Consider the following 14,428-nt stretch of genomic DNA (forward strand, 5'->3'; position numbering starts at 1 on the left):
GGGGGGAAGAAAAAAGAAAATAAAAATAAAACCAAATTGTGTGGTTATTGATTTTGAACTTACTCTTTTAAATTTAAAAAGATAAGATGCTCCCATGAATTGAAGTAACATAAGAGAAAATCCTGAAATATAGATAAATTAAGAGAAATATATTGCAGATTCAGGTGGTATGTCTCCTGGAGTTTGGGAGGAACTTGGAGCTCCTCAGAAAAAATAAGAAAACTCCTGTTCTTTGAAGTACTATATCAGGTGGCTGGAAGGCACCTCTTAGTATAGTGTAATACAATACTATGTACTACAATAAGAAGTGGTATAATATAGGTGATTTAATACAACTAAAAACTTCTTTGAAAGGACAAGGAAAATGTTTTGACAAAAATCTTGAAATTTTATCTTTAGTTTTAAAGAATAAAAAAATTATAAAAATAGTAGATAAACATGATTCCATGAACACATACTAGATACACATTCTTAAATTTTCATCCCGTTCTGTTTTATGAGATACAGGATACAAACTAGGGTATGTCTAGCTCAGCATCCTGTCTCCAGCACTGGCCAACAGCAGTCTTCTAGAGTCACAGCAAACTGTGGTAAGAAACTTCTAAGGTTTAATCATGCATTCAATGAATAAAGACCGACATTTGTTTCCTTTGACTTTGCCACTTCTAGATTCATCTGATGACCCCTAATGATTTAGTTTAAAAAGAGAGTGAAGAGTTGTTACCTTTTATCTCCTCCATGCTTTTGTTGGATCTGCCTCTTTGATAGGCAAACTCAGAAGGTGAAACACTAGTTCCCCCACCCCAGAATGTCCAGTAACATTTGCTGTAGGTACAGGTTATACAACAGGGGCTGCAGTTCTTCAAGCTTTCAGTAGTCCATGCACAGCCTAATTTCTTTCATTTTTCTTGGGTAAAGAGCTCATAGGAGAAACCTAGAGTTAGTTGGATGTTAGAACCCTCAGTTTCAGTATACCTGTTTTCTAATGTAAAGTGGTTGATGTGCCAGTCCTTCAAGAGGAAATCAAAACTCTAGTTGCTCAGAAGACATTTTACGCTTCTTTTCTAAATTCCTCAGGATTTGTGTTTCCTCTGAATTGTTAGACTTCTATGCAGAGAAATGTCCCATTAAACAATTTTCCTTTGGCTGTCATTTATTCAGCCTGGCTAAGAGTGAAGTTTGGCATCCTCCTTACAACATGTCACATTCAAAGTTACTTTTCTGTTGTGACTGCTGGTTACCATTTGATGGTGAACATTACAACATGCGGATTATTGACATTGTAAATAACTCCATTAACTCTGAGCTATTTCAATCTCCTCAACCCCAGCATTTTCTGAGATTTAATGACGATTAATACCACATCTCTCTCCAGCTTCAGAAGAATGCATTCTGTTCAACCTTTTTTTATTACACCAAATTCACCATATCATTATAGCAACTTTGTAGTAACTGATTTGCTTTCCATTGGACTGAGTGTTCCTATGACTCTAGTGGGATGTCAAATGAGGCAAACCCCACAGATTCTTAGAATTACTTGTAATATGCAGAGAAGATAGATAGGGTATGAATTCAACTTAATCATGCATTCTCTGAATAACATGTATCTGCAACATGGCTTTACAATGTCTTCCCATCAAAACATTTGGCTTTAGGTGGTAGTGAGTTGTTGTGAGATGCTTTCCATTGTTTTCTTAAGTCTTTAGATAAATAAAATGGTTAAGCTATTCCACTGTGTGACAATATTTTTCTCTAGAAAGCTATGTGATTGAAGACAGTAGACAAGTGTGAGGTACTGGTTTGGTTACATAAGACAAAATAATTGCTTTTGGATAACAAGTAATAAAGCAACAGAATTATAAATCATTTGGGGTTGGACATGAATCCACTGCAGTCCTGGAGCACTATCCTTTGATGGAGACAGAGAGAAGATAAAGGGTGTAATGATTTAAACCCAGACAGCATTTAAGCCACACACAGCTACTTGCTCACTCCACCCCCACATCAGGACTGGGGAGAGAATCAGAAAAGTAAAAGTTGGAAAACAGAGATAAAGACAGCTCAATAGGTAAAGCAAAAGCTACATGTGCAAGCAAAGCAAAGCAAAGCAATGAATTCATTCACCACGTCCCACTGACAGGCAGGTGTTCAGCCACCTCCAGGAAAGCAGGGGTCCATCACACATAACAGTTACTTGGGAAGACAAATGCCATCACTCTGAACATCCCCCGCTTCCTTCATCTCCCAGCTTTTATTGCTGAGTATGACATCCTATGGCATGGAATATCCCTTTGGTCAGTTGGAGTCAGCTGTCCCAGCTGTTTCCCCTCCAAACGTCTTGTGCACCCCCAGCCCTTTTGCTAGTGGGGTGCTGTGAGAGGCAGAAAATGCCTTGACTTTGTAAGCCCTACTCAGCAGTAATGGAAGTGTCTCTACATTGTCAACACTGTTTTTAGCACAAATCTAAAACGTAGCCACACATTAGCTACCGTATAGAAAATTAACTCTGTCCCATCCAAAACCAGCACAAAGGGGATTTCTGCAAAAAAAAAAAAAATGTTATTCTCCCTGCTTTTGACAAACACAGAGTATTAAACCCTTATTTAATCTTGTGTTTCAAGCCAGACCAGGATCATGCTTTCCGTTGCCTTTTATGTATCCTTTCTGACTTCAGATGTCCCATGAAAGAGTACTCATTCCTCCTCTAAAGCAGCAGTTGTCTAATCTCAGTGCCTCCCTTTCTCTGCAGAAGTAAATGCCTTCTCACCTACACACCCCAGGAGAGCAGCCTTCCCCCCCAACTCCCTGCCTCTGCTACAATAGCAGCAACATTCATCTTCAATTATAGAGTCAAGGATGTTATTGTCATAGCTGCAGGTGATGCCGCACATCACTCGTCTCTTCCTTTTAATGCTTTTACCTCTCTGCGTTGAAGCTTAACAGTGCATCCTCTTATGGAGATGAAGCTTTGGGCTACAATTCAATCTATTTTGACCCTATTGATTTGGCTGTTCTGTTTGGGTTTGGAAACTTTATTCCTGTTGAGTTTCTTAAAAGTGACCAACATAGAAATCATAGTCTTACTAAAAGAGAGCCTTGTCTATAACGATAACCCCCAAATATTTAAAGAAATCTGCCTATCTTATTAATAATCTTACTATCCCATGTTCTCAGAATGTTCATTGCTGATCTTTAGCTACATACTTCAGAGAGGCTTATCTCTCATCTTTCTTGGTTATTTGCTTGTCTTGCATCTACCTATTAAGTCTACATACTCATGCAGTAAATACACCAGCAGTCAAGTAACTTACAATATTCATAAGCTGTTTCAAAGAAGCCACAAATGTATTCTGATTTATTACAAAAAGGTCTAATGAATTAATTCTAAATGTTATTTTATAGGTGGTATTGAGGTTATTTTCAGCAGAAGTTCCAATCTATAATTGAAAACATATTCTTTTGGTTTTAGTCACAGGATAAGTACAGGTAAGAGATTACATCACACAGCTGTAATGCTGAAGAGCCCTTGCTATAGATCGGCACTCCTTGGAGCTGAGCAATATACAGTCCCAGAATAAAAAGCTGCCCCAAAATTTCTCACTAATAGGCTATGATGAAGCCGTTTGAGCACAACTGAAAACTGGGAAAACTTTGACTTTTTCACTGAAGCTGATAATTACTGTAATGGTCAGAAATTAGTTGTCCATCAAAAATAAATGTCTATCGGGAGCAAAGTGGGCCGTCTCTAAGCATGGTGTCCTCTCTATTCCTGTTCATTTTTAAGACATTTCAGATACGTGACTTTTGCACAGCTCATGAACCCAAGGCCACTGAAGGTAGAGGCATTTCTGTTAATATTCTTAGCTATTTTTAATATACATAAATCACATTCAAACAATGCCCACTTAATACACTGGTTTGCATATTTTCTTCTGTATACTTAGTAACCATGGAAGTCACATGCAAATCATTCTATTCTTTGAACTATAAAATATTCATTTTGGACTGTCTTTTATTCTGTTACATTTATGCAGTCTTGAAATAGCTCTCTTCAATGGAAAACAGTTTGCTTTATGTGCTCAACCATGAAATTAATGCATTTATGTTATATATATATATGTATGCACACACATTTTTCTTTTTTTTTTTTTTTTTTCCTTGAGTTTGAAACCAAGTACTGATCGCAAGAGTTTCCTTCTTCAAAGGGAGTGGAAACTATGGTGTAATATTTTCCAAACTGAAGCTGGGTCTACTCAGAATGCTCGGGTTTAAAACTTTTCAGTAAATAGAAAAAGCCCCCCAACAAAACAACAAACCACCAAACAAAAAAAACCCAAAAATGTTTATCATTTGATCAGGAGGACACAGATTTGCTGTTTTTTATATAGAGTTTCATGTTCTTTTATATGCCTTCTGATAAACTGTATTTTGGATGTCAAGCAAGAAAGTCTCACTTCTTTCCCATCTTGTATCTTCATGCTCCAGTGAACTTGCATTATTTCTGACAATTTTCCCATGGACATGATGATTGCATATCTCATACATCTGCAGTTTGAAGTACTTAATAGATTCAAAATTAGCCTTGTATACCAAATTTCTGTGTCAAAGTTGGTTACTTTACAAAGACAAGTATTATAAGAATAGAGATTTCTATTATGAAAATCTATCGGTAGAGAACGCTAATGATGGTCATTAGCTACCATCATCTTTTCAAATATTTTAGTAGTAGTAGTAACTATTTGTTTTAAATGGCAGTTGTCTTCTGTTTGATCAGTTTGTCTGGAAATCACAGCAAGTTCTAGTAACTGATGACTGTTCATCTTCCTTTTAGCTGATTAAAATCCTCTCCTTTCTGTAGTGAGAAACACCTTCAGCATATATTCAAATTGTAATGTTCTTCCATCCTTACATATTAAAAATACTCCCTGATAGGTATGATACAGCAATATGCCATACAATATACCGTGCCCTGCATGATTTTTTGTTTGTTTGGGGTTACTTCCAAGTAGCTGAGCAATTATCCATTTTATAGATTCATCCTCTTCTGTCCAGAACTTCTGATCCTAAATTCTCACAATTTCAAAATCCTAGGTGGTCCCAAAAATGTGTCTTCATACTGATTATATTAAAGGAGAAGCTTATTAATAGGCCTGTGTTTGAACCAAAGTCACTACTTTCTTTCCCTCACAATCCAAACCCCACACATTGACTAATCTTTCTGAGACAAAACTCATGGATTTTCATAGTTCAGTTTTTACAAATGTGAATGTTCTATTTTAATTGTACATTTAGACTTAGAGCTCATAATGCAAGCTGCTGAGTTCTTTCAGTTTGTCTTGTCTTTTTTCACTGCATATACTGTATAGTCTGACCCTTCTTTGGGAGAAGATACTGCTGGTAACTGCTAATTAATAGTATTTAGGACACTCTTCTAAGATGCTTGTCTCAAAAGGATATAAATTTTGGAATTAGGATTAAAGGAATGTCTGTGTTTGTAGATTGCATTCCAATATAAAGATAGTTTAGTTACTTTTAAACATATTAGCTTTGGAACCAGAATTTTGTTAAAACAATCCATCCAAAATTCTTGGCTTTTCTCTAGATAGACAGTTCCCCAAGTAAATTAATTTAGGAGATGATAGCTACTGGAATCCATACGATACGCTGCAAACTGCAGTGATATGGGATAAAGTCCACTTGACTATCAGTTTTTACATTAATCTCTACAAACAAAGAAATCACCCTTAGCTCCCAAGTTCCTTAAGCACAGGTCATGGAGTGCTGGAAGCATATACCAGCTAAGTTTTGTCAATGTTTGTTCTGAATTTAGGTGTGAATTCAGGTATGCATCTTCCTTAGGTATGCATTATTGACCACTATCAAAGTCAGGATACTGGCCTTGATGTAGCTGTAATCCTATTTTCTGGAGAATACTTTTGTAATAATATTCTGAATTGTTTTTACTTTATTCACATATTAACCCATACCATAAAACTCTTAAGGCTCTATGATGTAATGGAAAGTAAAAATCCATTTCAGAGAAGCAGGAAGATTCAGCCAGATTAAAACCTAATGCTCAAATAAGCCAAGAGTCTTTTCCTGTTTTAAAGCAAAATAAACCAAAATTAAGCACACTATCTATACTCAGGATATATACTAAGTGAAAAAAATCCAAGAACAAAAATGGTTGTTCAAAACTTAATATCTTAAAGCCCCTCCTAAATAGGCAGAATACAGAATGTTAAGGTACATTATTGCAGTTATCCGTGTGGCACGTGTACGGAAAACAAAAAATAAAAGGATCAATAGTTGCTAAACAGACAAAAAAAGGGGGGGGGGAAGAAAAAAGTAAAAAGAGCTAAGACTTATTCCCAAACTGTATGGTTCATTGATACTAATTATAACTTATCAAGGCTGTTACCTTGGTTCCATACATGTGTTTGAAAAAAACACGTGTATTGCTTATGTGCATTGCTTATACATTTTTCTGTCTTTAAACTAACTTTTCTGTCACATTTTTCTTTACTGTGTCCTGTACACTTTATCTGTATATAGTATATGGCTTGTGTGCAAACACTTATGCAGATGAAGTACAGTACAGCAAAAGTTTAAGCACTTTATCTGTCCTTGAACTCAATAGGACTACTTATCTACTTATCCCTGTTACTCATATTCATAGAAGTACTATAGGTTTGAGTCCTTAAACTGTAAGCTCTGAGGCAAGGTTTTATGCATATTACCTCAACCATATCTGGGGACAAAACCCTAAATAAATAAACAGAAAAGTATGATAGCTTAAATTTTGTTCTGTTGCTTCTATACAAAATACAGGCTCAAATCCGTATTAAAATGAAATTTTATAAGTACAGCACACACACACCAATCTCTGTAGCTTATTTATATTTTAAAAATATAAAATGTGATAAAATGTGTAAGACATTTTTAGCCCTTACCTTCTTATTGTTTGGAAAATCAAAATGATGACATTCACATCTCTTTCAAGTCAGCTACCTGATGCTGCAGCATTATGAGTCATCTCTTTAACACCGAGCTGCTTTTTTAAAAAATATGTTTTAATGCTGATGAAAGGTACGAGGGTGATAGGCCTACAGGTCCTACTCTATTTAACCACTGAAGATAGAGAAAAAGAATAAAAGATCTGGATTAATTCTATGAGCCAGAGAGGTGAACTGTGTATCTTTTTCAACATTTTGAGTTTACTGAAACTGCACATGAAGGTAGCACTTTGAAATACTCAGACTGTCTGCTATAACTGGATTGAACACAGTAGTGTATTGTAGAAGCCACTGGACAGCTAGCAGTACGACAGTATCTAGTCATCTGATACCCGATCTAGACTGTAAACAGAAATTTATATGAGAAGTTCTTTACATGACCTGTGTCAGGACTCAAGCCTTAGCAGAGCTCCTAAACTTCTCCCTTGCACTTGCTGCACAGCCATGGTGCTGCTGCCACCAGTGGTGACACTGTGGGGATACCGTGACAGACTAACAGTATATCAGAACCAACCACATGCTGTGGTTCTGGGCAACCTGATCTAGTTCAAGATGTCCCTGCTCATTGCAGGAGGGTTGGAGTAGATGACCTTTGAAGGTCCCTTCCAACCCAAACCTTTCTATGAATCTGTGATCTACACTTACTCCTGGAAATTGCAGTGAGCTATTCTTGCAGAGCCTGCCACTGTTTCACTCAGTTGTCCAAATACCACTGCTTAAGCCAGTTCCATCAGGGAAAAGATACTCAGTCCTTTTGTGCTGTTCACAACTTAGTCTAAGAGCTCTTAGTCTAAGAGCTGAAGGAAGCAGCGGAAAAATGAAAGTCAGTATCTCCATCACAGACATTTGTGGAGGCAAAAATGTTTGTTCCTGGTAGTGTTTGGAGAGGTACAATTCACTGGAGGTTCCCCAGACACAGCCTACTCACGTACACCCATTTCAAGGACACTATCTTTGTGTAAATGCATGGGCTGCATTTGCTTGTAATTGCAGAATTGCTAAGTGAGGAGCAATGGATATAGTTACTTAGCGCCTGCTTGCAGATGTGAATGTGAAAGAAGCGGCATAATCCTGGGGGAGCCTGAATGACCTGACAGCAGGTGCATGGCACATTTTTTTCAGGAGCATGGTACTATATTTATGGTGTGTAGGGAGCAGAACATCACTCACCTGCTTACCTCCAGATGGAATTCCTTGGGAGAAGTGGGCACACTGTCAGCCTTATGACTATGCATGATGTGACTGGGTGTAACCTAGGTGGTGACATACTTTCTTATCAAAATAAGCACCTGTGGCTGCTGCCTTGCAAACAAAGCAGTATAGGTCACTGGACTTTGTCCTACAGACTTCCACTTTCATTCTGCATGAGTAAGACTGGGAAGAAAAAAAAACTTCTTACTTTAGGAATTTTATTCAGCCAGTACTCATCATCTCAGCTCCAATGTGCATTACTCTGCTAGCTGGCCAGTGCTCCTTCGGGGGGCAGGGGAGAGGCTGACACTGGTGGCCTGTAGGCAAAGCCCTCCCTGCATCCTTCGGCTGTCTCAGTGCCAGAAGAGGCCAAAATGGAGAACTGGTGGCTGGACCCAGCCCACAGAATTGTGGAGCAATTCTAAAAATCTTCTGTAGCTCAGTGTAGATTGGAAAACTATAAATACCACCCTCATGGGTTTTATTCAGTTTCTTGAACTTGAATAAGCAGTTGTCATCTAATATGAAAACAACCTCTGGTAGATAATTTGCTGTATCTCTTACTGCAGCTGGACAGTATTCTTGTCAGCAGAGTCAGATGCATGAGGGTGGCATTTTTAAATCTTGATAAAGGTCTTCACCTATTATACGTACACCATATCTTGCCAAAGGTGCATGTAAATGAGGTGGCTGTTCTAATGTTTGTTGATCATGTGTTTTTGTAAGATGATGGAGCAGGGTATGCAGGTATTACAAGGGCTTGGAAGGGTGCATGAAGTTCTGAGACCTCATTCTTTGCAGGATGAAAAAGCCTTAAGAACTGAGATCTTGCATAAATTGTGCCCATGCAAGGGCAGGGCCCTGGTGTGAACTGTTCTCTAGTCTTTGCCCACATTTCTCCACCTGACAAAAAATGTATTTTGTCCCAGAGCAGATGCTGAGTTTAAAATAACACAAATGCAGTGGTAGAAGTTCAGGGAGCCTGTGCAAGACATGTTGCACTAGCATGCAGCCCTGTCTGAAATATCTGCTTTAGAACTGGTAATTGCTTTCTGTTATTTGTTCTTAATATGCTGGGAGAAACTAAATGTTTTATGTCTTTTTTGCATGTGAACAAGATTGCATCAAAGATACATTGATTCTATCATCAGTTTCTAATCCTGACACAATCTGCAGGATCTTGAGCATAGGCTAGCTGCTTTAAGCAGCAGAGAGAACACTAACAGAAACTAATCTAAATTTCTATTTGCAGCACTCATCTAAAGGTGCACAAACTTCAAAGGTGAATACACTGTATTTCAAATGTAAAGTTAAATCTTAGTTTGCTGGATGAGCTGCTGTCTGAAAACACACAAAGCACTTCCTTTTTGGAATGATACACAAAGCACTTCTGTGCTTTGAAATGATTCATAGCAGATGGGGAGAGAAAGAATCATTAATTGATTCTTCAAATAAAACATCGCGTGTATAACTGAAAGACCTGGTTGGAAAATCAAAGTTTATGCTTTTCACAGAAGTTTCTTGGCAGAATTTCAAATCAGCTTTATGATTAAGCAGCAGGACATTTTAAACCATGTTTACATTAACAAACCTCTGTAACCGTATTCGTACTAGGGCAAGACATAGTACACAAAGGATTTGTTAGATTATAATTAGTTTAGATTAGTTTCCATTATGTATCAGTAAAGGCAGCCCGTGGGCTGGCTCATGTTTCAAGTTATCCTGCTGCTCCTGTTAGTGCAGCAGTAGCTTTTGGTAAATGACAGTATCTAAAAAAAACATGCCCAGCAGTGTTAGGTAGTGACCTCTGCACTTTTTTGGCCAATGAACCTGTGCATGCCACCACCCATTCTCATTATCAAACTTTAAACTGAAAGAGGACAAAAGTGATATAAACAATGTAAGACTGTATTTCGTAAGAATCTTCTGGCTCCTTGCAAGCAAGTCTCTAAGGTTACTCTTTGAAAAGTCACAGCATTAAACCAGATTCTTATTAGTGTATCAGTACCACTGGAGAAACAGACCTGCAATGTGTGACATCAGAAACTGGTATTAGCTACTTCGCAGCATTCAAACCGACTTGTTTGTTGCTCTTATCACAAGTACTTTTTACAGGCTGTTTATTATCAGATTATATACTTTTAATACCACAGAAATATGTGGTTTATTTTTATTTCATGATTTTACTTGATGTGTAAAAGTGAAGCAGTCACCCTGAAATTTCTGAAGGGTGTTTTAATCCTTTTGTGTTGTTATATAATTTTTTGATTCACTTTTATCTGGTGTGGTTTAGCACAGCATTACGGACACACCCACTGCATCTCAAAGTATAATCTTTCTGACACTTAAATGACATTTTTCCATTTCTTGGGTAATGAATAATTTACAACGTGGGCCTGTAAAAAAATCTATGTTCAGATTTAAATATCTATGAAATTTACAGATTCACTTTTTCATTTTGAAAACACTAAGGTAATACAAAATGTATTGCACTTCCTTCTTTATGTCTGAAGAGATTATGTTCTGGAGATTGTAAATATGCTTTATAAACTATAGCTCAATCAACAATTTACTGTAAAGATACGTAACTTTCAAGGCTAATTGGTGGTTTCACTGTCAAATTTTGAGGAAATTATCAGAAAAATTATGCTTAATCCAAGCATACCTGTAATATTAAAAGGGAATATATCTATCTACATATACAGATATTGAGGTTCAGAAGAGTCTGCATCTTACAAGATAGGAAACTGCATTTATTGTGGTTTATGATTTATTGTGTTTTATGATGTCCTGGCTTCAGCTGTAAAAGTTATTTTTCTCCTTCCTAGTAGCTGGTGCAGTGCCTTCATCCCTCCTCGCGCAGCTACTAAGAAGGAGAAAAATAACTTTTACAGCTGAACCCAGGACAGATTTCTAAAGTTAGATTATTTTGTCGCAGACAGAGAACTGGAAAAGCTCATTTAAGATTGAAAACTGAGACAGTTCAAGGTACAATTGAGAGATACAAGAAGTATATAAATGAAAAAGAGCTAGTGAGAGGAGAGAAGGCATCCAAACTCCCACATTGCCAGAGGATGCAGTTAGACAAACCAAGGAAGCAAGCCCTACAAAGGCATGTCCAGCTTGGAGTTATGGAGGCCTGAGCTCAGGGAGGAAAAAGACAGAGACAGAGGCATACTGTAGACAAAAGAAAGAGGGAGGAAACAAGAAATAGCTTGGGACAATCAACGAATAGGGTGGTGCAAAGAGGCTACTATGTCCATTATCAAGTTGTCTGAAAGATAAGGCAACCTCCTTACTAAATCTTGTCTGGAACTACATTTTTCTTACTTCGCGTTGGATTGCATTTGGCAAAGGTGGCTGGTGTTGATCACTTCTTCCAAGCATTACTGTTGAATGTTCAATTCTTACCTCGATACACAGTAGCTAACTTTGTTACCAGACAAGGCTTAAAGATAGAAACTCCTGAATCTCTGATATGACAGGCAAGGGCATGCCTCTTGAGAGCAGCAGGATTTTTAACAGGATAAAGTAACATTCCTCTCAACATGCCCTTTTCCTAGCGTGAGTTGTGAGAAACAGAGCATATTCCTTACATACAGTTACAAAGATGAGGCTTAGAACCAGTTCCATTCCAACCACCTCAGCAATGATCAGCACCTCATTGCACAGTCACCCATATGCAGCTAGAGTGCCAAGAACGGTGTGTAGAAATGGTTAATAACTTCTAGCTTCACATAGTAACAACTAGTCACAATTTTAGAATAGAAAAATATTCACCCTCCAAATCCGGCCTTCCTGAAAATTGCTGTTGTCTAGGTAATGCAGCATTTTGCAGATCAGCTGTGCCAAATTAATCAGGTAGAGTGTATGCACTTAACTCTACTGGAGTGATGCTACACATACATACTAAATGAAGATGTCACCTAACATTTTACATTACGTATTAAATCCAGGCCCAAGATCTGTTTAAAACTTTTACCAAAGCTGGTACATATCTGTACTTCCTGACTGTCACTTCGATGCAAAGTTTTTTCCTGAGTATATATATATATATATCTCTTTCTACTATTATGTCATTTCAATACAATATTGTTTCTGACAAACTGATTCATTGTTCTGGTATGACACATGCCATACCACCAACACTGTCTGATCACCCAGCTCCTTACATTATTTTTACAGATCATTCTTGTGCACTATCTTCTCATTCCAGCTTTGAAGTTTCATTATCCTTGTGAAGACCTGGAAGTGCAGCTCAGGACATGGTAGGGCCCACACATCAATAGTGGGTAAGTGCCATCTTAATGTGTCAGACGGCAAGATATTTTAATATTTGTTAATTTAAGATCCATATGTAAAACTCAAGTTACACATGAAATACATTGAATCTTCTTGTAAGCCTCTAAAAAGAAAAGTGTTTATTGTGTTTCTAATGTGGAACCAAATGTATAAGAAAATGTTCTTTAAGAGTGATCTTGACACTTCAGTGCTGTGAAGCTTTACAATATTGGTTGTTGGTATTGTAAGTCAAGGAGTCTAATGTGATCAACATGACTTAGCACAAGGGTTCTCTCAGCTTTAAGTATGAGGTTTGTCATTATGCAGATAGTAAATGACCTGATTTTCAAAACTGGTTACCCCGGACTGTATCTAGTCTCATTTAGAGGTTCATTCCATTAAAGACAGCCCAGACTAGAAAGCCAAATCTTAAGGTCCCTTAGTAAGGTACATTACATAGGACGCCCTCAGGCATGACATTTATCTCATTAGCTCTGCCAGCATCTTCTCCTTATCTCATTTATCCTGCACCTTGTCTTTATCTGCATCATGATCCGACATACCCCCAATGAGATAACTGACACCTACTGTTATCTGAAACTATCGGAATAAAATGAACGGAATTGAAAAATCTCTGCCAGGTGATGGATCCTGATAACTGATGGGCAGCTGTACCAGACCGTTTAGTTAGAGTGCTGCTTGAGGGCCCCATGAAGCCAGTATGGACACTTCATTATGCATCCTGATAGGACAAAGTGAAAAAACACTGGAAGATCTTAGTTATCTTGGTGCTTCTCCCTTGTCATGGAATGATGGCTCCAATGGTTTTCCAGGAGTTTCTAGAGATGGTTGGGGAATTCAAACTGACACTCCCTAGCTCAGGGAAATAACATACTGCGTAGAAACTAGTAATTCCCGAGGAAGTCAATTAGCAAGACTATAGTTTTATTATAAACATCTATCAGTTTTTAACATCTATCCAAATTTAGCAACTAATAAGGAAAAACAGCAGCAGGATCTATCACTAGTATCGTATACAAACACAGAGGTCTAAAGTTAGAATGTTAATCTTACTGGATTTTCCCTATAGTTTAGTAAAATCACCACAGGAACTTCAGTGATTGATAGCAAATGGTCTTAAGGTGAGTTTTATTTCTCATCTGAAAGAGGTGAATCAGTCTGCTTTCATACAGAGTTAATGTTTAAATTATTCACTTCTTAAACAGTCACCATCAATGTACGTTGCTTTGCAGCTAGGGGGTAGGTACGCAAATAGGAACTACAAGCCCAAGTGTTTCTGTAAGGTACTTGCAGCCAACATTTTGGTATTACCAATATTCACAGTCCTGTAGCTTGGTATCTTCAAAGTGTGTGTTTGGAATTGTGTATGATTTTATAATGCAAAAATTCTTTTGTGCCACACACAGAGTGATAATGTAAAAGCAGAAGAGAAGAGTTAGAAAGTAGTAAGTTAGGGTTCAGAAAAAAAAATCCAGACTGATTTCTTTTGGTTGACAATGTTGTATAAAGATTTCAGAGTTAGGAATAAATACAAAACTTACTCTACATTTCAGTGCACCAAACTTAACCTCTCAGAACTCTGCAGGCTTTGGGAAATATTTTGGACAAGCTATGATGAGAGTATAATTTCAGTCAAATGTATCACTGCTTTTACTTGAAATTAAGCAATGAATTGCTCAGAGGTATAAATTTTCACAATATAGTGCTTCACTTATAGTCTGCTCCACCGTCAGAGCGAAACTGTACTGTCACAGTTACAGCACAAAATCTGTAGACCTTTAACAGAAAAGTTAACTTTTGCCAGAACATTGTAACTTCTCATTGTACATTAATTTACTGGTAGCCTGTAAAAAAAGCAGCAGAGCTTTTATTATATTTGTTACTTCTTATGAACGACACCAAGAATGGCTTCCTCTGAA

The sequence above is a fragment of the Nestor notabilis genome, unplaced genomic scaffold (genome assembly GCF_000696875.1).
Source record: "Nestor notabilis isolate BGI_N333 unplaced genomic scaffold, ASM69687v1 scaffold21472, whole genome shotgun sequence".
Lineage (NCBI taxonomy): Eukaryota > Metazoa > Chordata > Aves > Psittaciformes > Psittacidae > Nestor > Nestor notabilis.